General features: G+C 45.7%; 1 protein-coding gene across 9 annotated transcripts in view; it reads right to left on the bottom strand.

The window, feature by feature from the left end:
• The window catches only part of zfhx4 (zinc finger homeobox 4), a 119512-nt gene that overhangs the window by 71667 nt on the left and 20491 nt on the right, over positions 1-27354 (bottom strand). Inside the window, exon 1 of one of the 9 annotated variants that reach the window (XM_052054635.1) lies at positions 5096-5458. The exons of 6 other annotated variants lie outside the window; for them this stretch is intronic. The gene's annotated coding sequence lies outside the window, so the exon portion shown is untranslated. Of the gene's footprint in view, positions 1-2095; positions 2923-5095; positions 5459-27354 lie in introns of those variants that run through there. 2 more of the 9 variants (XM_052054634.1, XM_052054633.1) reach the window with 2 other exon arrangements.

Raw genomic sequence — 27354 nt, 5'->3', positions numbered from 1 at the left:
CCCCCCCCCCCCCCCAACCCCCTGTCTCTCTCTCTCTCTCACTCTCTCCATCTCCTATCATCTCTTCCTCCCTGTAACCTCTCATCCCCCTCCACCCCTCCTTCCTGGCGTGTGCACCCTTAATGAAGGCTGCAATACTGCAAATGCATTAGCTTTTAATAATCAAGAAGCATTTTCGAGCCAACAGCTATTGTCCTCAGCCCATCGCTCACACTGTTTTTTTTTTTTTTTTGCTGCTCTACCCCCTCCTCGTCACTCCCTTTCACTGCTATGGGTTAAAATGAATACAACGAGCTGCTTAACTAACATGCAGCGATACACGCTCAACCCTTTGAAAGAGCTAAGACATCATGCAAAGGAAAAACAAAAACAAGGGACTCGCTTTGGCAAACAGACCTTACAAAAGGGCTCATTTGCAAGACCAAAAAAAAATAAGAGTGGGACAATAAGATCACTAACTGATGAAATTCCATGAAATTAGAGAGTCGTTTCATCTCATGTTGTGATTTTTATTCGCCCTAATGTTTTTTTTTTCATTTGATCATTGAAATATATTCGCAAAAGAATGTTAGATCCAATCAAAAATGTGTTCAAATATACAAAGTGATCTCATTCATGTCCACAATTAATAAAATGTATTTTTTTTCTTCTAAAATTCAGCAAATTAAAAATGATAATAAGACTGCATTTTAGCAATAGTCCTCTCTTGTCTTCACATAAAATCTGCAAATTATGGGAATACAACTTTTCGAGCAATATTCAATCAAAAGCATTTCATATATATTTGGAATTGAATAACATCAACAAATGCAAAATAAGAAGTCACATACGTGCTTAAAAAAAACTGACAAAACGCCTAAATGGATTTTTGTTCAAAAAACGTTGCCCTGCATTAAAATACACGTTCAACACACACACGTACGCGCGCGCACACACACACACACACACACACACACGCTATACGGGTATAAACTCGGTGTTGAGACAGACTGACCCCTCGGCCCTGATGTTTTTTTTGTTTTTTTTTTGTGTGCGATCGATGACCTCTCTCCAATCCCACGACCTGTCACTTGTGTCCCACTTTTTGTTGTTGTTGGGGTTTTTTTTTGCTTTTTTTTTTTTTTTACAAACGAGAGAGTAAAAAATGAATTAAAAAAGCATGTGACGCGTTATAATAAAATATAAACGGATGGACGAACGGGTTTATTGTATATGCCGGCAAGGTTATGCAATTTATTGTTCAATTGCGAATATTGTATGAAGTATTCTCATGGAAATGGCAGATAAAATGTTTTATTTAATTACATGCCTGCAATAAAGTTGGTGGATAGTGCTCGGTTCTCTCCGATCTTCCTCATACTGACACCGGGGGAGGCGAGTGCTCTCCCCCGGTCTCGCCATGCAATAGGCAACCGGACATTCGCTTCTCCCTCCCGGGCAGCTAAACTCCAACACGTCGCTATAGGGGAGAGTGAAAGGACGGCGACTTTTTTGGGTGTACTTTTAAAAAAGCGTAGCAGGTGAACTTAAGAGGGGGTGCGCGCGTTTTGAAAGCTCGTGATTGAAAAGCACCGAAAATGAGAGCAGTGCACTGGTGACATCGGGAGGTGCTTCCACTGGACAGACGTCCAAAAATGGGTATGAAACGTAAGGAGGTGAAGGGGGGCAGGGGGGGTCAGATCCGAAAAAGCCGACAAAGTGGAAAAGGCTCCATTCACAAAAGCGGCGAAACGGTTGGTCTCGTCGCGGGGGGGCGACAATACGTCCGGGCTCTTGTCCCCGAAAGCTTCGGTCCAACCTTAAGAGGTCGGTCGTGATCGCGAAGCCGCGCGTCAAGAGCCCCTCCGAGGCTGGCAGTCACCCAGAGTGGCCGCAGCCAAAGTGCCGGAGATGCACGGGCAACACCGGCGTCGACATCCGCCCCCCCCCTCAGTGCACTCGTAAACGAAAAAAAAGACACGGCGCCCAACACCTGTTCTCCAAACTGACCCGATGTCAGTGAACCAGCAGCCAGATAGATAATCGATAGGCGAGCCGTAGATGGAGCGCACACACCGAGCCAACTGCTCAATAAAAGTTAAAGGAGAGAACTTACTTTCTTCCCCCTCCAAAGACGCCACCTCCGCTCCTCTTCGCTCTTGCTCGTGCAAAAACAGTCACATCCAGCTCACGAAGACAATTACGAAAAACAGGTGGAATTGAAATAATCCTCCCACTTTGTGATGGGGAAAAAAAAGGGAGAAGGGTAAAAAAAATCACAAACGTCAAGCGGTCTTGGAGTCCCTTATTTTGGTTCCGGTGGCGGTGAGACGACGTGTCGACCGGGCTGCAAACGCGTTCTCTCCGGTGGACGGAGACTCACTCAAACGCCGAGGTTGCAAAGGACACGAAAATCCGATATGTCTTTATTCTGCTAATTATTCTCGTTTTAGCCCTGTTTTTTTAAAAAAAAATGGCTGATTAAGTTGAGTGCGCATGTCTTTGTGTGTCCATTTCCCGATATGCACTCTGGGAATGGGTCGAGAGACAGCGGGGGAGAGAGAGAGAGAGAGAGAGAGAGAGAGAAAGAGAGAGAGAGAAAGGGAGGGTGCAGAGGAACAGGAGGCGGAGTGAGGAAAAATAAGTGTAATTAGTGAGTTGATCAACAGTCCCCAGATTGCAAACGCGACGACCGCAGATTTACGGAGAGAGAAAAAAAGGAGCGCAATATAAACCGGAAGGCAAAAAAACAAACAAAATAAAACAAAATAAACGTCTATATTAATCTTAACTGTGACAAAGACACACATCTGCAGCCAGAACAATTGAAGAAGTAAAAAAAGGATGGACAAGCAAAAGTGTGTTTTTATACCGAGATAGCACGTTTTAACGGGGAAATGTATCGTCAATGTTGTAATTTAACAAGACAACATGTAAGGTTTAGTATAATGCTAAAACATACACGTGAGTAAATATTGTGTGTGTGAGGGGGGGTGGGGGGGTGAAAATAAAGTGAAGTGAATCAAAATGGCGCGTGCACACATCCTTATGTGCACACAATATGTCCAAAGGACAATAGACAATACACTGAGACGGTCCACGTTGTGTTTACTGGATGTGTCAAGAGCTGTGTGTGATCCCTAATATACAGTACGTACACGCGTTGCCCCTTCAGGACCATCAAGGGGCCCGCGTGGATTCACAAGAGCCAAAAAATACTGTACAAGTTCTACAGCCCCCCCCCCCCCCCACCCTCATTCTGCGATGCACCACAAAGTGCCCCTATTGAGCGTTTCAATGCAAACTGTTTACTGTGTTTCCACATTGTCGGCTTTTAGGAGTTAAGAGTTAAGACTTGCTCTCGGAGAAAATCAAGGGATCTGGTTCGACTCGGTGCGGTAGGGGGTGGGGGGGGGGGAGAAAAAAATCGAAGCTGGGGGGTGAAGTGAACCGGGGCTTGGGATGTGATGATAAGGCTGCTAGCGGCAAGTGAACTACTTGCTCCACTTTGCAGCCGTGCACGGACCGGACCGGATCCTCAAGAAGCCAAACGACCCCCTGGGCTCGGTTATTCTGGCTCGAGACGGGTCTTTTGACACCAAATGAGAGATGGCGAGAAGCGTGGGGGGCTGGGGTGGGGGGGGCGGTTGAGGCTGTCACTTTCTTCCCGGATCCGAGACTACTGCTGTAGCTGCCTCCCCTTCCTCCAGGGGGGTTCGCAGCCCGCAAAAGCCGGCGACGCCGCGTTCACAGGCGGCCCCGAGAGTCCGCTGGATTCGCTCGGATACTTGACGGATGTTCAAGTAGAGTTTGTCAAGCGTGGACGTATTCTTCGATGCATTAATTAAACGCGGAAACGGAGGATTACGGTCTAGTCATAAAACGTCGAGTCCTCCTTTAATTTCAAGGAGCATCCTTTAGGTAAACGGTGCTCTTTTCTTACCCTCCTCGCGATTAATCATGCCTTCGTTCGTTTTTCATTTTATTTCAGTTTAAAATGAGGGAAATAATTGAAGCGAGTTATTCTGGATACGCGCTTATCTCGAAGTCCAATTCCCCCGACTGCTAGCCACACCACCCTTGGTCTTCCTTTCTCTCTGCCCGCAAACGATGCTCCGACTCCGGAGGAACACTTGAAAAGAGCCAATATTTCCAAGAGCAATAGATCCAGAACCAGGCGGCGTCCTCGGTTCCACAATTGATCATTTATCCGCAAACGCTGCTGTGATTGAATTAAATGTGCGCTTGGGCGTTCGATATAAGGTGATGTTGAGAATAAAATCGACGTCATTTCTATTGATCTGGAAAAGTCAAATATATAGCGTCCATCACGAAGCGTTAAGTTTTCTGCGTTACTTGATGTGTATCCATTAGCTTCTCTATTACAAAATCGGCCGTGTAAAAAATGTCGGACACACACACACAAAAAATACAAATATATATATTTTTGCTACGCGTCCATGAATAATGAACGTAAAATATCACTCAAGTCTTCACATCAACACGCCAAATTTAGTGCGTTTTAAAAGATGCACTTGGCTCGCCCGATGTAGCACACGGCTGACCCACGGCGGCTCACAAGAATCCGCCCAAAACACGCCAAAAAGCCCACAGCTGTGACCCGCTACCTGCGACGTGCGGGAGGGGGGTGACCCACTGGCCAAGCTTCCAGCCTCACACACACGTGCACAAATCAGCAACAAAAACAAAATACGAACCAAAGGGACAATGAGAATAATGTTTCTCAAATTGAAAAAAAAAACACACCATCTCAAATGTGCCTATCAATTCTTCAAATGAAAAACATTTATCCAAGTGGAAAAGTTGCATCTCAGCAAACTACAAACCCAGCCGCAATGAAAGAATTAGCGCTTTTATTTCAACAACACTCAAGTCTTTAAACGTCTCATTAATAGACGTAATCCATAAAAGGGAAGAAAATAAATTAAAATCAACGAAAAAAAAATGGTAGCTTTGTCCATAAATGCTTCAACCTCAACTCTGTGTGCTCCACCGCTTCTTTCGCCCTAAAGCCATCAGACAGTGCTACATAAAATATGCAGTCTCTTTATGAACAAAAAAAAAAGGAAAAACTTCATATGCCTTTTTTTCTTACCTCGTTTAAAACCACCCATCAAAAAAAAAGATCACAAACACCGCATAGCCAAGCGAGAAGGAGGATAAATGGAGGGAAAAGTGGAGATTCTTGGTACCTTTGGTATAAAGCATTCCGTTTTGCAGTCTTTCTCTTGCTCGGTAGCGATCCGATAATAGCATATGGAAAGTGTTGTTCAAAATGCGCACATTTGGCACATTGTCATTGAGAGCAGAGGAGCAGTGATGCGCTGCTCCAACACGGGAAATGAGTTGCGGATTGGACGCAGCCCGCCTCGCTGCCGACTTATCCCACTTTAATTTAATATTCCGCAATCACACACACTGGTGATGGCATATAATTCAAGGAGAAATTCACAGGGAAGGAAATGCTTTGTGCGGACGCGTGTGTCTGCGTGCGCGTGAGTGAGTGTGCGTGCGCGCGCGCGCGTGAGTTGACACCACTTTATTTGATTAGAGGAAGCACATATTGTACTTTTTTTTCTCATTTTAACCCCAATCACCTTTGAGCCAGTTTAATGCTTTTGACTAATATTGTCATTTTTTAAAATTACGTGTTCAAGTTATTTTTGAACGATTTTAAACAACAAGCCAGGCGGGTTTGCGCGTCGTCGTCACGCTGGAATCGGTCCTAACATAAAATCGAGAGCCATAAACGCTTGTTTGTAAAACACTGAGCCCAAAATCAATGTATTGGGACATTTCGATCGATTATATAAACGAAAATCCATACGCAACATGAGACCGGTATCAACCCACTCTTCCGCTCCACTTTGAGCGAGAGACAGTAAAGGGGAGAGAGAGAGAGAGAGAGAGAGAGAGAGAGAGAGAGAGAGAGAGAGAGAGAGAGTCGGGTGGGGGGAACTCGTAGTGTCTGCACTGAAAACAAAGAGTAGCAGTGCAGACCTTTGCCTCGTTCTTTCTGATCACAGCTTAGCCAACAAGCCCCCAAACGAACACCCCACTTTTGTCAAGGTCCCCCTTTTGATAGCGACCGGCACCCCCAAACATGGCACATTTCATTGCTGAAATGAAATGAAGTCTCTTGAAATGTAACCATGCCTGCAAAGCCCAGTGAGGTCTTTGGGAGCCCCCTTTTCCAGTTTTTTTTTTTTGAGGAGTGGGGGTGATGGGGGGGGGGGGTCAACCGCTGACTTGGAAGTTACTTCCAGATGCCCGCTGATAGTGCACCACACTGATGACACCAATTAAAACAGGAAAATGCCCCAATCAAAGGGGGGCACAGTGGATTACGTTGCATTATCGGGGTCAAGGGGAATCATCCCCCCACCCCCCGCCCACTCCCTCACCTCCCCACCTGTCCCCCTCATCCACAGCCGCCTGCCCGCACTCCCTTGCCCTTTGTTTTCATAGCAAATATCACATTTCAGCATCATGTAACCCACGAATGCAACAATCACGCGCTGGCGGGCCAACACAATCAGATATGCAAATGCCCCTCAGATGATGAAGCTATTGCATAAAACGCATTCATCTGCAACATAATATGGAGATGTGTGTGTGTGTGTGTGTGTACATGTGTTGGCTTGAGGAGCGGCGGGGGCGGTTGTAAAATGAGGTGCCAGTCATGTAAAATTTACATGGGAGCACAGCTGTTTAGACTCCCGAAAGAGGAGAAGAAGGCGTTGGGATTCAGCAAGGCGGTGGGTTGGGGGGGGGGGGCACCAGAGATGGTGAGTCCACACAGCCCCCGGAGCCCCTCTGTTTATTAAGTGCAAATCAATGGCTCCGACCTGGCTTTGAGGGCAAGGAGGGAGGCTGCCATGTTGGCCGTGCGGCGGAACATGCGGAACATGTGTCGTGCTTGCGTGGAGGAAGTACGAGGAAGAAGGCGTTAGGGTCACTTAGCAGAGGTCACCCCCTCCTGATTATATATATATATTTTTTTCGGGACTCCCCTCACAAGAGGATGTGATTCAAAGCAGCACCAGCGATTCCTTTTGAGCCCCACCTCACCCTGTCGCCCCTCTTCCCACTTGGCCCTTTGCTCCTGCCATCTTTTTCATTGTTGATCCCTTTATAATAGACATGCGTCCAGTCACTGTCCTCCATGTATGGACTATGAGAGGAGGGGGACGGAATACAAAAAGAAGTACCCCCCCCAAAACACCCCCCGTGTGATGCCCCAGCACACACATCCACTTCCACAGCGAATCCTATTGATTATCACTCAGGCACATGCACTTATAGAGCCGTAACGCGGCAGTAGATGGGAACAATAGCACCTGCGCGATCCTTCTTCAAGGCAAGGAGCTACGGCTCAAATACAATCTGGAAATAACTTGACAAACACGGACTTCGGAAATTAGACAAATACAAAACAAATACCGCACATTTCACAATGTGATTGAAGCAATCACACACACACACACAGACAAAAAAAAAGAAAGAGTACATGAGAAGGCCCACCCTTATGGAAGTAAGACCCTATATGTTGTCACACGGCTTATTAGAGTGCTTCCTTCATGACAACCCACAAGCTTGAACATGTCAATTTGGTGGTCCGAGAGGTCCTTTCAGATCTCAGACTCTCTCTGGGGGACTGTCACCCCTGCACTTTTCCAACCCCATGGTCCATTCATCCAAACACCCCGAGCCCCCCCACCCCCCCACCCCGCGCCACACGCTCGCTTTCTCTTCCACAACACTCAAGTGGGCCACCCCAATGCTGCAAATAACCAAGAAGTCAATTTGATGTCAACACATTGACATCCTGACATCAGATTAATGCCGTGTGGTCTGCAGTTGACAAAACCTGTTCGTGTCTATTCGTGTATTGAAAGCTCAATATTATATTCATACTGTCGATTGTATTTATACATTAGCAAAAGCCGTCAGTACACCCGCAAGGTGACCAAGTAAAAAAAAAAAGGCTATAACTCTGTCCGCAAATATTGTTAAAAATTAAAAATTAAAAATTAAAAATTAAAAATTAAAATTTACAATTTTAATTTTAAATTTAAAAAAAAATTAAATTTAAAATAAAAATTAAAAATTAAATTAAAAATTAAAAGCAAAATATATATATATATATATATATGTGTGTGTGTGTGTGTGTGTGTGTGTGTGTGTGTAAAATTAATCCAGTTTGTATAATGGAAAGAAAACAGTCATATATAAGAAAAGACAATGCGAAAAGATGGTGTTAGCAGCGATGCTACACAACACGTGTAGGCTTCATCGTACTGTTAAAATAACGTGTGCACGAGGGCTCTTCACCTGGCTTCCGGGAGGCCATCATTCATTCCACCACGCGAGCCGGGTTTAAGCAATCATTTGCATCAGTGCAGTGACCGGTTAGCAAAGCCGGTCCAGATGTTATGTTTTCACGTAATAGGATTCCTAACACGTTTATCATTTTAGCCAAAACAGGCGGAACTACTTTGAAAACGGGTTTGCTTTTTTTTTTTTTTTCAATAAAATGGTAGTCTGCATTTATCTGTGCCAAATCTGTTGACGGAAGCTAAAATGGATGCGGTCGACAGCAACGGCAACGGCAAAGTGAATTTCCACACTTGCACTTCAATGTCACTTTTCTATTTCTTTGCTGGTGTGACTGTATAATACAACAACATATGCAATGTGTATTATTAGATTTTGGGAGAAATACGCTTCTTTGGGTAAAAGAGTAAACAGATTTTGCTGTGGGGGAAAAAAAAAAGCAAGCGAGGGATAGGGGTGGAAGCAACTCGTCGACACACACGCAAACGTGAACCCTGTTGTGTTTTCAATTTGGGTTGAAATGCAGACATTTCCCTGGTTGCGTAACTGACTTCTCCCTTCAATTAAATCTTATTCCTCCCAAACAAAATGTCACAATCATTGCACACAGTGCAGTTCGCCAGTGATTTGTTTTGAAAGCTATGTGTCTTCCTCCGAGTTGTGCATTTTCTTTTTTTTTTTTATGTCCTGACCTCGATTCTCGCAGGCTTTACAAAAGGGATGGAAGAAAGGAAAAAGAAATCTAAAAATACATTTAATCCATTATCAGTCCAGTTGAGAATCAAGAATTCTTTGACAGCAACTCTGCTATGAAATGTGACGTTTTAAACAAACATGATGGGGAAATTTGTTCGTGGACAGAAAAAAAAAAAGAAACAATATTGATCACAGTTTTGAGTGAGGATTGGCTCAAAACAAACAAAAGAAAAAACAACAACAACAACAAAAGAACCAACACACATTTCCACATATTTAAAATGCTTCAATATTTATTGATAATTATCAACGAGTAAATTTAGAGAACCCTGCACCGCAAGACAGGCTACAAGTGTGAATCTATTTTGTTTCCAAAACCATCCCGCACGCGCTTACTGTGATTCCAAGATGGCCGTGCACCTGTCATAGTGCACGGTCACTTTTGCAAACGGAGATCATCCGAAGGCCTTTAAAAGCTCCCGCGCGCACACCGTACGACCCAGGTTGCCGACACAACGCCGCTTTAAAAGCCGCCGTCTGACCCTGGCAGGCTGCCTCTCCCTCTGTCTTTCTGTCTATTTCGTTCTTGGTCCCCTCTCTCACATCAGAAGCGTTGAAATGCACCCCAGGGCCGAATAGCACTGAACAACCCCTGTGAGCCAGAGGGGGGGCTAAAAAAAAAAAGAAGAAGCTGGAATCCGTTTGCCCTGATATTTCACCAGCACCAGCCAGGAGCGTGGGGAGAGAGGGGGGGGGGGGGGAGAGAGGGAGAGGCATGGGATGGATGGGAAAACGACAAACCAGGGCTGCATTTATTTGGGGTGTGTGAGAGCGAGTGCCACACTGCAGGCCGTGGGATGGTCTGGAGAAGTGTGAGGTGTCGCTGTTAAGTGGGAAAGAGCGTGCACAGATAGCATGGTGGAAGACTTGGACCAAAAAAAAAAAAGGTGGAGGTGGTTGTTGTTAGGGGGCAGACGGAAGGATTGGTCATGCGCAAGGTAAGAAGGAGGCTTTGTTTGATTGTATGTGGGAGGAAGAGGAGGGGGTAAGGAGATGGGAGGAGATGGGAGGGAGCTGGCTGAAGCTGTTGTCTGCGGGGTTATTATTATTGCTGGCAATCTGTGCACGTGCGCGGGCGTGTGTGTGTGTGTGTGTGTGTGTGAGAGAGAAGGCGAGATGAGGCGATATGAGATTCAGCTGCAGGGTCATTATTTATATATACACACATACACACACACACATGCACACACACAATTCTTTTTTTTCTATGTCACCGAGGCTAAAAGGAGGTTTAACATCACACACACACACTTCCTGTCATTACTGATTGTACAGGCTCCTTTACATTGGCCGGTGCTCGTCTGCCATATGACCCCTCGCAAAACCAGAAGTAAGCAAAAGGCCGATTGACGTTTCTCGTAATTTCACGATAATGAACTTATTAACTGACTACGAGCGAGTGTTGTTGAGTTGGATGACTTTTTGGATACGTTTGGGATAATCCACCTAATTTAATAGGGAGACAGTTAATGGCCCTTTTTTTTTTTTTTTGGGTAAGGCGCAGACATCAATCAAGAGGTGTCATGCGACTGCTGAATCTGGGCTACGCTCCTCTTCACAGATGACTGATTAGCAAGCCAAAATCGCCAGATCCATCTTGCGACGGTCACTTTTATTACAGTCATTTTTAAAGTGACAGCAACCTGCCTTGTCTCACAACACTGCCCAGCGCCATATATATTCTCATCCTGGTTGCCCCCACCCAGCCTCATCCGTCTTCCTATCCCCTTCTGTCACCCCGCTGTTTGGTCACTAACTCTCCTGTTGCTTGTTATCCCCGGCTCCTTCTTCTTTTAACTACTTTTATCTGACTTTTTTTTTCTCAACCTCACACACTTACTGTGCTACTCGTGTTAGAGTTAGTCCTCCCGCTCCTCAGCCGGCTGCGGTGAGCTGTGTTTGGTCAAGAGTTGTGTGGAGAGGATAAACAAGAGGCTCTTGTATTGTCTGAAGCTTGTTGCGAGAATTCTGCAAGGTTTCTATATGTTAAGAACACAATCACTTCTGCAAAAGGGCACATTTGTATTGTATTGTAAAGAGCATTGAAATGAACACAATGGGGATGTTTTCGGCTACAAAATCATTGACGGTTGCTGTTAACGGAGAGGTGGCGTCGGCCGCAGCCGCAGTTACGCGTCATCGGTACTCTAAGGAACAGATGAGTGGGACGGACGAGTCTTAAAATGCTGAATAATGTGTTGCAGGAAAACAGTATCAGTTGTCAAAATTAGTTGCAAAGCTCGTCAGTCAAATTTGTCCGCCTTTCGTCAGTGTGCTTCAAAAGAAGTCACGGCATCAAATCATGACGGTGAAATTGTTCAAGATGGCCGCCGAGTTGCGTTTAGCTTACTGTTTGCGTTTACACGAGTGGCTGGCGCTCTTACAGAGCTCTCCTGTGTCTTAGCAGGAGATATGCTAATCGCAAACGACATCAATCTGAAAAACATCAGGCCAAGTAACATGTGTCGGAGATTATATTTACAACCGCCTGAGCAAAGGAGGAATGCACGCACACACACACACACATACTGATACACAAGAAAAGTGGGTCAGGTGAGACAGGCAAACATCTTTCACAAACCGACTTAAAATGCCCTTCCAAAAAACAACAACAACAACAAAAAAAGCTTTTTGTCTCAAATACGAAGGCCTCGGTTTTCAAGAGCTTTGGAGTCATGTTAAACAAAAAGCACGAGTGGAGGCTTTGTTGCATTCATGCTGAATGCATCACGGCTGAGACGCCTTCTTTTGTTCAGAAACTTCAAGCTCTCATTTCCTTCCTGTCCTTGTCATCTTTTTTTTTCCTCCTCCTGGAAAAACGAGTCATCCATTTTGAAGGCTGCGATACGCATTAGACTTAGATGACAACCTGTGGCATATTTAACAGGGACGCACCTGAACATCAGAAAAACTCAGACGTGTGTAAAATATGTCGACTGCGCGCGCATTCTGCTGTCGAGTGGGCAGATGGACGTGCGCGCAGGAAATCGGAGTAATGATGCTAGCAGCTGTGCCTGGTTAAGTGAACGCATACGACTGGAGATATAGCGGATCGGCCCTCCCGGAAGCTCGGGATCAAGTAGGTGTGACTGCAATGTAAAGTTTGAAACGGCCCTTTCATTGCGCGGCCTTGCGTTCCATCGTCTGACGGAATGTAAAGCATTTGAAAGAGCAACATTTGGATTGATTCGCATGTCATAATTGCAACCTTTCAATTAATGTGTGTCAAAAACGCACCAAAAACTAATACGCTCCCCAAAAAACTTTCACAACACAAGAAATTGGTTTGATTTTTTAATTTCAGCAGGCATGCTTCAAGCCCTCACAGCGTTCTCTCGGCACACACCAGGGTCGCAATAGTGAACCCGATTTGAACTTTGGCCAATGACGGCAGTATTTTATGTTCGAAACCTTGGATGACAACCAGTAACTAGTGCGAAATTCCCTTCAGATTAAATGTCCAAGGACTTGCGTTGCCACCACCTCTGCGAGCATGTAAGACGACATAACAACATACGCATGTTGCGCAATGATTCAGAGTCATGGTGGGGATCTCACAGAAAAAAACGTGGCAAAAAATCCGAGAGAGGCGAAAAGCAAAGCTGATTATTCTGGATAGCAGATCCATTTGATTTTAAATAGACAACAGATCTGCGTTTGGAAATGATTTTTTTTTTGCGGTATATACAGTACATGTACAGTCCAGTCGGGGAAACAATCGGACTTTTCAACTTCCGGCACTCAAAGGGGTAGCGGCGGCCATGCCTGGAATGGACTGCTGCATTTTCCGTTAGGTATTTTAATTTAAATTTTCGGTGGTCCACCGTCTTCGAATGAATTGACTGATCGCGAACGACTCAACCCGGTACAGATATTTAAAATAAAGTCTGATTGTCAAGTCATAAAGTCCAGATGAAGTTTGAGGCCCAATCTGATCAAATCGTGTCATGACCTTTAACGGTTAATACATTTATTTATTTTTTTTGTAGTTGCCCCACCACTTGGCAACACCACCTGGTTGTTGGTAAAGGTTTTGTCTGCCCTTTCAATGCGGTCAGAATCAAAGCCGAGCACGAGGAGGTCAGACAGAGGTAAGCCTAAATAAAGTGGCTAACTGGAACGCTTTACACTCTTCAGCTAAACACATTGATCCAGTCCGCATTGTAGAGAGAAAGTTGCAGTTTACAGCTTGTATGTGCATACCATCTCATGGCATGCGCCTCCTTTGCCACAGTTATGCACTATAATTACATTAGACTTGTGACCTCTGGCAAGGGTGGGGGAGCTGGATCGTTTCAAAACAAAAACAAACCAAAAAAAAAAAAAAAAAGTCCGCATCTTAATTTGATTCCATTTCAAACAAGCCAGCCCAATTCTGGAAAGGAGGAGGAGAAGGCTGCACATATTGCATATGAAAAGGCCAGGGGTGCCAGCTAAAAGCGGGTCCTGTTTTTTTTAATTTTCACTTCATAGTCTCGAGTGAAAGCTCCTTTTGTTGTCTACCGCTTGACTGACTTTAATCAGAAACATTCCATTGTAATGAATGTTGCTGTTACATACTAAATTTGTGCATACTGAAAAAGTCAAATTCCTAAACATGGCCGAATATGCTAAATGTTCACTCGTGTCAAACCACAGCAGGACTGGATCTTGCAACGGGCTAGCGTGTAGGTTCTCCTCATGATTGAAGCACAAGCCCACATTTGACTTTGGGGGAAGGAAATAAAAAGTAGGACTGAGCGGTTCTGTGATTCTGCACAAACAAGATAGAAGTAAAACTGGAACTGAATTAAAAAACAACAACAACAACAACAACAACGAATCCCCAAGTTAAATGGCATTAACACAGAACACTTTTGACCAACTTTTGTCTGCTACTTGTATGCTTGAGGAGGGACCCCCACCATCAATACAGCCCCGATGGCAGAATACCGGGCGCCTGCACAAAAACCACCGTACGCCACCATTTCTGCCTGCGCCGTCTCCAAAAATAGAACCCTATATCTCCACAATTGACGACTGCACAGTTCTCCTTCCTTGCACATGCTTGCCTTTTCACCAATCCTCTTCAAATATGTATCATGCATTTACACTCAAAACAAATCTCAGAATTCAGGGTTATTAAATGGGCTTTTATATGAAAAGTGATACATTAAAAAAAGTAAGGAAAGCTCCCACCAAGCTGATACTTTGAAGCCATATCCAAATTTCGGATATACACATAAGCCTCCAGCTTGTGAAAGATATCTTCAGAGACATGTTTTTTTTTTTTTTTGTTTTTTTTTAATGACACAATTTTAGCAGGGATGAAGAAAGACGAGGAGGGAGAAAAAGACGCAGTGAAGGATTTTGTTCAAACCATTTCAGTGTGCAAGCTGTTACTGCTTGGACATTACACACACTGCGGCTTGTGTGTGTGTGTGTGTGTGTGGTCCCCGAAAGTGATGAACTAAAAAGTGGTCCCCACAAATCACATAAACCGGTCTGTGTGTTTATGTATGTGTATGTGTATGTGTTTGTGTGTGTGTGTGTGTGCGTGCGTATGCGTGATATCAACAATTGCATCCCTTGCATCTGTGAAGAGGTGATGTATCCGAACAGTGTAGATTTGCACTGGAAACAATCATGTTAAATGCGTTGCATTTGTGTGTGTGTGTGTGTGTGTGTGTGTGGCTACTGAAAACAATTCCTCAGAATAACCAGCGACTTGGGCTACCTGCTGGCATGAGCTGAGATGGAGATCAATAATAAGTGTTTGTGCATTTATGTGCAAGTGTTGGTTGTATGCTTATTTATAAGTGTGTGTGTGTATGTGTGTGTGTGTGAGTGTGTGCAGTGTTCGCTTACTGGAAGACTTTCTATATTTGGCTGGTTTTCTGAAAACAATCAATCTGAATCATAGGCCATATATATTTCCATCAGTCCCTAATCTCTTAAGTGAAACTAACAATTGTATCCACGTTAATGTACAATTACATGAGAGCTGGAGCAGATTTTCGATGTTTGGAGTTGCATTTTCCTCAATAACAGGCATCGGACAACATTTCAGATCAATCCACGCACAAGTGCGCGCACGCGCACGCAGTTGCTATGGTTTCCGGATGCTTTTTTTTTTTGCATGTCGCTGTAACTTGAAGGGCACAGTGACCCAGGCAGACCGACTCCTCTCCTTGTTGCTGACACGTCCATTACGCCCTGACAGGATGCAATGAGGAACCCGCTAGCACCTTGAACACAAATGCGTGGGACACCCTCACTAGTAGTGTGCCACACTTGCATCATCGACAATGACAAAAGTCGGCAGCACAGAGCTGAGATTTCTCAACTCAGATAAAATCAAACTTTCTTTCCATAGCACTTTTCCGACATAAAAATGCAACTCAAAGTGCTGTGCAATTACGCCATAAAATGAGGACCCCCCCCTACCACACCCCCCACCCAATCTGAGCAGAGACTCCAGCAAATCATTTTCTTTTTCTGCCTCGTCAAGGACGCCCATTTTAAAGGGAATGAGAGGAGGCGCTTTGATTGATGATGAATCAAGTCAGCAATGTTCTCGTGTGTGTGAAAATACCAAAACCCGGTCTGGCCCACCCCTGTGCAGATTTAGGCCGTGCCTCACATACGACTTGAAAATAGAGCCCACCGTCTGCAGACGTTACCACTGAGAGCTGATGACAAGAGCTCTCAAGTGCACGCCTTCGCGCTCACGCTCATCTCCTCCCCTGTGCCGTCAAGGAAAACAATAAATAACACGGGAAACGCTAACTAACTATTCCCCCTCCCGCAAAAAAATAAAAACATACACACACACACGCAACTCAAAGTGGATCATGATAAAATAATACAATGAAAGAAAAAGTCGAACTGCTGTCGAACTAATTGGCAAACAAGGCTGCAAACTAATGTCGGGGTTGTGCTTTTTCCCTTGAGACTGTTTGTCTGCCGACTGATTATACAAGCAAAGATGCAGGCAAAGATGTCTTTGTGCTCCCATAAGGAACGTATAACTTGTGCAAGAAGTCATGCGTGTTGTTTTGCGGTCACGTTCGGAATGGGGTGTCACGCAATCGACTGCTGCTGATGTGTGTATAAGTCGCGCGTGATGTGTACATTGCGCAAAACACGCTTGCGCATGGGACGGCGGCAAAAGGATGTTGCTATCACAACTTTGCAAAGATGTTACTTCCCTCCAGGGCAATTATATTCTCAGCCGAGGACTAAACATAATCACCCCCAAAATAAGGTAAAAGGCTTTTTTTTTTTTTGCAGCTAGCGGTGGCTCGGACATGGTAATGAGGATGTTGAATTGGCTCTGATGATTGAGAATTGCGCGGCTGCTGTTGATATCGCCGCACCGTGTGTACTTCCCTCCCGCCGAGCGCCGTGGACACCAAACTGCCGACATTCATTTGAAATTACCGACTGTCCTATTAGTCACCGTGACCAGCAGTTCAACGATCGAGACATCATCCCGCACCAGCGTGTTGTATCCCATCAGCTAGCAAACAAGAGTCTAATCGAGGCGGATTGTGATCATGGATTTGGGATTTTGAGGTGAGGTCAGCGAACCTTCCCACATAGCTGACCTCATGTTGTTCTTCTGACGCTCCGATTTGTTGTGACGGAAGCAACAGGTCAACTCTGCTGGTTGACGATAGGTCAGGGATGGGCAAGTTGAATAAAGGAGAGGGCCACATTTTCTCATCGGCGTGAATAGAGGGCCACATAGGACCAGGCGCTTCCTAATCAGATGAGTCGCAAGTTTAAATATTTAAAAATAAAAATTTATTGAACTAGTTGCCAGCCACTCACAGTGTAATAATAATTCATTCAATCATCTTACGAGCCGCTCGATCCTCAATAGGGTCGCGGGGGGTGCTGGAGCCTATCCCAGCTGTCTTCGGGCAGTAGGCGGGGGACACCCTGAATCGGTTGCCAGCCAATCGCAGGGCACACAGAAACGAACAACCATTCGCACTCACACTCACACCTAGGGACAATTTAGAGCGTCCAATCAGCCTGCCACGCATGTTTTTTGGAATGTGGGAGGAAACCGGAGAACCCGGAGAAAACCCACGCAGGCCCGGGGAGAACATGCAAACTCCACACAGGGAGGCCGGAGCTGGAATCGAACCCGGTACCTCTGCACTGTGAAGCCCACGTGCTAACCACTGGACTACCAGGCCGCCCTGTAATAATAATATTTTTTGTAATTAACATCAAAATATGACTCATGCAACAGGCTAAAAAAAAAAACAGACCATCGTAACACTTCATTTCGTCACGTTGCACCGAGACCGAAAAAAATTTGCAAAAACAAAGATGCAAATGTGCCGTCGTCACCAAACAGTTGCATACAATTTCAAGGAGCACTTAGACAAGTAGCCAGAAACAACTCAAAACATCCTGAAATGCTCTTAGTAAAAATGCAAAAGACAAAAAAAAAAAAATCCAAGCACTCCCATTATACATAATTTAGGGGAATCTATATTCATAGAAGTGCAGGGCGTGTTGTGCTCAATGGGGTAAAACACCCCTGTGCGGCTAATGGAACGGCCTGAGTTGCGTGATTGAGTGAAATGTGCTGGAAAGATTGGGAGGAATAGTGCAGATAAATAAAGAGGAGATTCTGCTTTTTTTTGCCGGGCTCAGCATTAATGCGCCATCTCCCCAGGTGATCAACACATTCAAATGAGGAGACGCGAGCAATGTGGAGACAGAAAAGAGGGAAGAGGGGCTGCGGGACGAACGAGACGGCCCACTCTCCGAGAGATGGCCCCGCGCCACATGCGCAAGGGCTATAATATCTCATATATCATCGTAATGTTTCGGTTGGAAGGTTCAAAGGAAGGGGGGGGTGGGGAGGCAGTGAGAAAATGGATCTTGGCAAATTGAAAGAACCCCCCCCCCCCCAAAAAAAAAAACGAGGGATATTACCAAGCTTCGACAGTAGATGACTTGAGAAGGCCGGGGCCGTCACATGCATTTCTTGACTCCTTTTTTCTCGTCTTCCCTTCCATAATTTTGCGTCAAATGCGAGCGGGCAGCCTTTCCTTTTCACCTCTTCACGTCCATTACCTTCGGAGAGATGCAAAGTGAACATTTCAATCGGATTGCAATGGCCGGTTAGCGTCGCTTTGATGCCCCCCCCACCCTCCACTTTGCTATGTTGGAGCCTCCATTGTTCCTGATTTGCTGCCTTGATTTCGCTGCCTGCGGATAATGGCCACACTACCGCAGTCTGGCCTTCACCCCGTCTCCCTATTTTTTTTTTTTCTTCTCAGAGGTCTGAAGCTCATGACAAATGACAGTATGCCGTCCGGTTCCACGTGAACCAATACATACTGCACACTGCCATTTAAAGTCTTAACTTCACAGACTCAAAAGTGCTCAATCCCCACACCAGCGGACACCTTCCACTTTGGGCGTTGACTCACAAGATAGCTTCGCCGGAGCCCAGTGGTCTCAAATTCAGTTCCTGGAGGGCCGCCGTCTTGCATGTTTTCCAAGTCTCCCCGTTGCAACAACCTCCAGGAACTGATTTTGAGACACCCCCCCCCCCCCCCCCCTGCCATAGCCGAATCCCAGAACGCCAGACAAGCGATCCCCTGCTTGCAGTTATGTCGGCACTCATCGGCTCTCATTTGATCAATCAAAAAAATTGAGGAAAATTGAAGCAGCGCAGACTTCAGAAGAAAATATAGACATTGAAGACAGTCGTCGTCGCGCTTTAACACATCTATTTGTTGCTAAGATAAGGATGAGAGTATATTTGCAAGAGGCTTTTTTGGATGAGACAGAGTTCACAGAGCGCTGTTATGCACAGAGAGGTAGGTGTCACAAGCAATGCCTTCAGCCTACATGCTGATTCACTCGGGCTTTTTTTTTTTTTTTTTTAAACAGTGGAAAAGTACTCTTCAGTACATCATGTTCACTTTTGTGTTATTTATATGAGAGGAATGACCACGATTCTTCCAATATTTGAACAATCATTTGTCACGGAGGCAGAATAGATTCAGCTTCACGTTGCAGCAACCCAGCAGGCTAATTCAAAGATTGAAATTGTGTCAATCATGAATTACGAAAAGTTAGTTTTTGTTAAATTTGGGCATGCTCATACATTAAAAAAACAAACAAAAAACAGTAATTGCATTTTAAGAATTAAAAAAAAAATCAAATAAGTATGCTCGCTTCTGTACACACAGTGTGATTTCAAACGGTTTCTCGGCACACTTGACAACACAAGCACGACGCTGCAGCTTATCCGAAGCCGCTTCTCGACATCGCCGAAAACTCGGTCCCACTTGACCGACCAGCAAAATCTTCCATAATCAAGCATTTCTCCCCCATGATCATTTTCCTTTCAAATATCCACCCATATATCCACCCGACACACCGATTCATGAATACATTTCGCCCCTTCCGTCATGCGGTGTGGAAAACCCACCGGCGGTTAGCGGCAGACGCCCAAGCGGAATGGCGCTCCGGGCAATGATCGGCGTCCGATTCACACATACCCGCGGCAAGTGTAAATAGAACACGCGGCGAGAATTTGCTCGAGCGTCTGCTCTCCTCCCAGATACAAATGAACAATTTGTTTTCCAATTCTTTGCAAACCTTCATCTCAGACATTCACCTTTGAAGTCGAGCGGAGGAAAGGGGGGAGCGACGGAGGGGGTGGGGGGGCTCTGTTCAGATGGCACGATGCCGTGTTTGTCTTCAAAGGGTCCCGGCTTGCTTACGAATGCGGCGGCGAGTGCAATACCTTTAAATCTCGCTCTTTCATGCCCCCACACCCCCCCCAATAAAGAGACAAATATGGACGCAAATGCCGTCAGTCATAGCAAACGGAATCAAAACGGTGCCGAGCAGATAAGAATATAGCCGGGAGGGAATTACATTCAGGAAAATCCACCTGTGTCGGGCCGAGCTTCATCACAGCTGAAAGTCTTTACGTGCTCGCCACACTCCAATCGACGAAGGTGCACAAAATTTTGAATCAACAAGAATCAACAAATATTTTCTCTCATGAGTCGGTTACAAGTGCCGCCTTGACAATACGTCGCTAGGTCATCGTGTCAAATGGCCATGAAAGGGCATCTTCTCCCCCATGCGCTTCAAAGGTGTATCTCGGGTGGTCGGAAGGGAAAATATATTTGATCGAATGAGGAGAAGCCATCTTGGCTCTGCTGTCTCTCCAATTCATCGCAGAATTTTGGGGGTCAGGTTAAGAGCAATCAGGGAGGTGGGCATTCCGTCTGTCAATTGTCACTGACGGACGCCTGTTTTGCTGACTCTGTGTCCGAAGAGGCGGTGTGCAATGCATTATACCAAGAAAAAAAAAATAAAATAAAAAAATAAAAAATGTTGGGGGGGGGGGGCAAATTAAAAAACTAGACACAAAAACAGGAACACCTGATCATTCTCAAACTTACAAAAATTGCTGCGTTTCCCCACAGGTACACTTGAAGTCCAAAAAGGCATTCTGCTGCACTTTTTTTTTGGGGGGGGGGGGGTTGCGCAGATTCTCCCATCGACTTATGAGTGTCACTTCTGCATCATGAAGCGTCCATAAACAGGGTTGTGATATTGAAATGCGGAATATCCCATGTCACATCTAGCGCTGCGCGTTTTTCTTCGACTGCGCTCAGGGGGCTGAACGATGCGCTGGCGCCTCTCGAAGGCGAAACATCATATTGCGCATTTTGAGTCATTTCGGAGCCACTGACGGAGATTGATAACTGTCGAGGGCCGGCTCGAATGATTAGTTGTTGACGTGTAATAATTATTGAAACAAAAAGGATTTTTTTTTTTTGGGGGGGGGGGGTTGAGTTTTTTGGAGACCACAAGCATCATAATGGCCCATAATGACGGCTCTTGGTGGTGGCGCAGAGATTTGCAAGTGATGCATGGCGGGTGCGTCATATGGCTGGAAAATTGTGCAAAAGAAATTCGCCCATTCATTGGGAATGGGCGAATATCCCCCCCCCCCCCCCCCCCCCCCCCCCCCCCCCCCCAGTGCTCATTCTTGGACATCAAGCAGAAAAAACAACAACCCCAAAGCCATGTTTGACTTGCTCACTTGATGTCACCATGTTGATTCACAACGTAACTTTCCTCGAAATTCTTCAAGCAAGCAAACAAGGCAGGCGGCCACAAGAAGAGAAATGAGACGGGGGGGGGGGGGGGGGAGAAGAAGAAAAAGAGCAAGAGAAAAGTCATCAATTGTCCATCTTGTGGGGATGACATCCTTTGCAGCCTCTCTGTCATGTCTGTCTCATGTGCTTGGATGGACAGCGTCTTCCTCTTTCCCTTCCCTGGGATGACTGCCTCGCTCAAGTCCCAAAAGACACCTTTTTTTTTCTCCCCCCCCCCCCCCCCCCCTTCTGTCTCTCGCCTCTTTCTTCCTCACAGATGCCGCCGTCTTTTCTGAAACTTTATGAATTAGTTACAACCCCCTCCTTTGCCGCTTGCCCCACACCTCTCTTACGTTCCATTTCAGCAAGGGGGCTGTGAATTCAAGGTACACCTCCAGACAAAGCGTCCGTCTCTCCGTCTGTCTGCCTTTCGACCCACTGCATCCACTTCAGACGTCGAAACAAAAACCTCCTTGGGAAAAATACAAGATGGATTAATTTTGGGGAGAAATTATATTGATGGACTGTATCGTTCGCCCCCCCCCCCCGACCCCCAAAAAGTTCTTCTCTCCACAAATGAAATGCAGCTGTGGCTCGAATGCGCTCACAACTCTCTTCATTCTTGCTTTTTCCAAGATTGGGCCGACACAGGACACAGCGGGTGGCGTGTCTGCGTGCATGCGCCTACGTGTGCCACCCCCCCCCCCGACTCCTTTGTGACCGCTTTCCGGAACCCGGAGCCTCCCCTGCACAGAGGGAAATGGCGGACTGTGGCAACGACGGGGCAGTTTTACAGTGCAGCGGGCTGAATGTTAAACTATATTTAATGTATGACATTTCACACAAATCATCCGGCCACAGACATGACCCTGGGTATTCCGCAGATTGCTTTTCAGTGCCTCAGCAATTGCGGGATTGTTCGTCCCAGCGAGAGGGGGGGGGGGGGGGTGGGAGAGCTGGGAAGGAGGGGAAAAAAATGGCTTTGAATTTGGCGGAATGATCGCCCCCTCGCCATTTGTCCATCCCGGGCTGGAAGCTTTCTCGCCGCTTCTTTTTCTCTGTGATATGATGATCGCAGAGGCCATGCCAAATTGAAAACATCTTGGCAGTCTGGAGGCCGTATGAAATACCCATACATTATGTCTCGTACAACACCAGATTGGATAGCAAAACAATTATGCCGCTTTGACGTCTCAAAAGATCCCCCTGTGCCCCTCTCGGGCCTCGCCATCCTTTAATTTCTGTGAGAAAAAAAAAAAGGCTGTAAATATGGCACGTTTGATTCCCTCTGTGGGGATACATGATATGGAAATAGCGGCAGGCGCACTAAGTTCATGAATACGCAGCCGGGAGGCCTGAGCATGCCCCTCCGAAAACACTCAGCCGCTGAAAATAAATACAAGGCTGCGGCGAGATTTTCAAACTGCCGAAAACCATACGAGCAAAGGAGAGAGAGAGAGAAAAAAATTTTCTTGGCCCTTCGTGTCAGCTCAGCCTTGCAAAACAAAGTATTGATAGCAAGTGACTGCAGTGGGGGGGGGGGGGGGGGGGGGGGGTCATCCATTTGATCTGAAGGGACATTTTTCAACATTTTGGCACATTTGCTTGCTGCCAAGAGCGGCGCCGTCCATTAGATCAGCGTCACTCTCGCCTCTCAAGGTTAGGAGAATGCGAGTGGGGAGTTAGGGAACATTTGGGCATGCTTACCTGTCACACTTAAAATAGCCTCGGCACGCATTTGCGCGCGCACGCACGCACGCAAACAAATCAAGGTGCTTGAGCAGCCATGTAGCAAGACGTCCGAGGGGCCGCGGTGAAAAGAAAAGACGAGGAAACATTTGCATTTCAATTCACGTGGTGATGGTACGGATGCCGATAATGTTTTCTAATCCCATCAAAACTCGACTCATGTAAACAGGATGAGTTTCTTCCTGTACCGGAACAAATTCTCTCGTTATTCACTCAATTTATTTTTTTGTAACGCTGTGATTTTTTTTTTCTTGTAACGACATATTTCACTATTTTTGCCTGTGGCTTGGCGACAATAACGGTGACTAAAAAAAAAAAAAATTTTGAATCTCAAAATGTCCCCAGTTTAAACGCGCTATTCGTCAATGGTACAAATGTGGGTCTAAAAAAAAAAGATCTGACCTTCCCATGCTCACATGAAATATTTAGACCCGTCAAGGCTAAAAAAAAAAGGCTTCCAACTCACAGCCCGACACAATTTGCTTGCATTGTCAAGATAAACAAACAGGATGCGAGTGGCTGGCGTGTAATTATGCAAACACGTTTGCTCCGGATAGCAACGTCAGCATTGTGAACACTACAAGGGAGCTAACAAAGCTAACAATCATTGACTGTAGTGTAATAAAGTCCCCTTGAAAGCACATGGCCAAATACACAAATACTCACTCCCAAGTCCCGACCACAACCTCCAGCATAATTAGCAGTTTTCCCTCAAGGCCCTGGGAAAACCTGTTCCTAATTGGAACCCAGTCGGGATTTTACATGGATTAAAATACATGAGGCTCATGTGAAGGGGAAACACACAAACGCACACGCACACATGTGCAAAAACAAAGGGAAGAAAAAGAGCCCAATAAGTTAGCAACTTTCCCCCCCAAATTTTTATTGAGGCTAAACCCAGCATGATCCGCGCTGTCTCGCTCAGGCGCGGCTCGAGTGAGTCTCCAAAGGACAATTACAGAACTATTTTGGCCCCCTTCTCTTATGTATCCTGTTTTTTATTTTATTTGTCTTCCATTTCCCTGACTTAAGCCGTTGTTTAATGGACAGCGTCGTGACAAGAGAGGAGTTTGCCATCAGGTTGAAGCCGCTTGGCCTTTTTTCCCAATTTGCCGGCACCCTCCTCTGTACTTGCGAGACGGCCAATTAGCTGACCATCTGACAGAGGCTCTCTGACCGTGGCTATTAAAACACAAAGACACACACACACACCCGCGCGCGCTCACACACATGCATACACAACCATCAAATGCAACCGATGACTGGCCGTCTCTATCTGCAGTTTTTGTGCCGAGAACAACCCCCCCCCCTCCCCACACCACCACTCCCTTACTCACAATTAGGACGGTGCACACACAAACACAGGCACGCTGTCATTCCCTCTGCAAAAAAAGACATGCTCTCTGACCCCCGCCCACCCCCCCACACCTGTTTTCCATCCTAGCTCCTCCTCCAAAATCTTTTTCTTTTTTCCCTGTGCACGCAAGTCCTCGTCGTCTGCCACAAACATCAACAGCCAATCGGTCCTCTTTTATCTATATTTCCTTCATTTTTATTTTTTTAAGGTTTATTTTATTCGTGCAGTGCAGACACAACCATACGTGTATTGTGAAATCAACGTGACAGTGTCACTCAGAACCGGCGACATTTGGCCCCCCAAAAAAATCATAAATAATCTAATTAAGTTGCAGGTATCCAATGAAGTGTTTTGTGAATATTTACAAGCCAGAAATGGAAGCACATCCGTGTTCCAAATAAATGATCATTTCCAACATGTTGTTCTATTCATGGCTAACTGAAAATTAAATGAAAAAAAAAACGATTTAAAAATGATTATTAGCCGGACAGGAAGAGTGGTTTTGAATGGAAATATTATTATTATTATTATTATTATTATTATTATTATTATTAAGATATTCGGATAGAAGCACAAATGCAGCCCAAAGAACCCCCCCCCCCCTGAAGTCTGCACCTTTAAGCAACACCCCCCCAAAAAACAGCCCAAGCTATCTAACCCAAACACCCCCACCTTCTACAGCCCGGTCTTTGTTGTCCATCAGGGGTTTGTTTTAAGCCTCAGCTCAGATGGCGTCACCCCTCTCCCTCCATGTCAAGTTCAAGGGTCCTCTGGAAACACACCGGCTGGTGATGGCGTGTGTGTGTGTGTGTGTGTGTGTGTGTGTGTGTGTGTGTGTGTGTGTGTGTGTGTGTGTGAGTTATATAAGCATACGAGGCATACATGCTTGCGCACCAGCCGCACACATGAACACCCTTGGCCATATTCGTCACATGGAACCATCCATCCATCTGTACGTTAAAAAAAAAAAAAAGGAATATAACTAAAAATACATGTCATCAGATCACACTGGACAGAAAGGTCCTCCCCACCCCCCCCTCTCAAAAGCAAAAAAAAAACCAAACTGTCGACAATAAAATGAAAGGCACTGACACCGACACAGTGTTGGCGGCGCACCTGCCTCCTCAAGGTCTGTCGGCTGCAGTCAAAATGGTGGACACAATAACGGCGGGCTTTGATGCTTAATACGGAAGGAAACAACTCGATTTTTCACCAGGGCAGCTCGTCGTGGGCGCTCAAAATTTACCCTCTCTTTCCCTTGCCGTCCCTCCCTCCACACACACACACACACACACGAATATGGGGCACACACCAGATCTGAGCCTATTTGGTGATCTATGTGGACATCAGTGTGCATGTCAGCCGCGGCAGAAATTTAAGAAAAGGGGAAAAGCGAGGGTGATGCCGGTTCAAAAAGCCTCTCCTGCTAGAAATGAACACGACCGGAGGTGAACGAAGACGTTTTCACACACTCTTCTGTAAAACCGGCGCTGGACGAAATAAAAATAAAACAAAGGCATTTATTTGCATTTGAAATGCAATCGTTGCGTCTGTCTTTCAGTTACTCCTAATTAATTTTCATATCATTCTTTGGAGACTATTTCATTTCCAGAATTAACACAAAAGGAACTCTTCTCACCACGGATAATTATACAGTTAAAGAGGGTTTGCTCATTTTAAAAAAAATAAGAAAAAAAAAAACAAACAGGCTTTCTGCATGGCATCAAATATGAATCTTTGATCTATCTCATTCTGTCCCTGATGGTTAAATGCCGTTAATTATATTCTGAGGGGGGGAAAAAAATTAACTTCCTCAGAATAATTAACACAGCGAGCGTACTTTTGTGTGTGCGCTGATAAATGAATGCATGTGACATACAAACGCCATACACGAAATGATATGCAGACCAGGAGGCCTCCCACTGCATCTCAAAACACTTGTGGACGTTTCGTGTCAATTTTAACAACATCACGTCAATCTTGTGAAAATTGCACAAAGATCACATGCGACTTTCACACGTGTTCTTGTCAATTGGGTGCGTAGGGGAGGGAGGGGGGGGGGGGGTGCTTCTCCACATTTTATTCTACTCCCCTATAGAAAATCACCATCTCCCTGGTGGACTGTGTACACACACCCACAGTCAGATGATTCATATTATCTTTACCAGCCGACTCCTCGATATAACCTTCCTCCCCCCCCCGCCATTATGTAAAAACTATGGATTACCTTTGGTACGTGTGCAAATCCTGCATTTGCCAGCAAGTGTGTGTTTGGGATGGATGTTGCATATACATCCATGGATGCACCCGGGCAGAGACACCCCCTCCCCCCCCCCACCCCGACCCTGCCTCGTTGGCGCCTTCCACATCTATCATGCCTGTATAGGTCTATCAGCTCGCCGAATGAGGTGTGGGGCAAGAAGAAGGGACACAGGGTACACGGGCGGGGTGGCGGCGGAGCGATGAGAGGGGCTGTTGGGTGGGGCGCAGGGGGGGCAAAAAATAAATTTAACCCCTCCTGACTTTTAAAAATGCACATACATTTCCATACATTGGAAAGGCAGTGAGGTGCACACACCCTTGCTGCTCTATCGCCAATATGCATTTCCCCCCACCCACAAAAACGCACACACACACACACACACACACACACACACACACAAGAACATTGAATACAACAAAGATGGATGTGTGCGTCCCGCTCAGTGGGTGTTTGTGAAAGTCGAGCCCTCGCCGTATTTATCTTCATAAGAGCAGGAGTGTGCGTTTGTCCGTCTACTCTACATGCGTGTGTTTGTTTTTTGTGGGTCGTTGTGTACCTAAAATGATTTACACTTCACCCAGAAACCAGGAGAAAAAAAAGGTCTGTTCAATCCTTATTTTTATCGACTGCAACTTGATATGAAACAAAAAAAGAGCTACCGTATTTTCTTTTCCGGATATTGCGACATATGGCGCAGTACCGTTCAGTAGCTTTATTTGGACGGCAGTAAAATTATGAACGCAAGGATTTCA

Source organism: Hippocampus zosterae, chromosome 20 (assembly GCF_025434085.1).
Source record: "Hippocampus zosterae strain Florida chromosome 20, ASM2543408v3, whole genome shotgun sequence".
Taxonomy (NCBI): Eukaryota; Metazoa; Chordata; class Actinopteri; order Syngnathiformes; family Syngnathidae; genus Hippocampus; species Hippocampus zosterae.
Note: the sequence above shows the minus strand (reverse complement) of the source record. Positions and strands in the feature narration are given on the sequence as shown.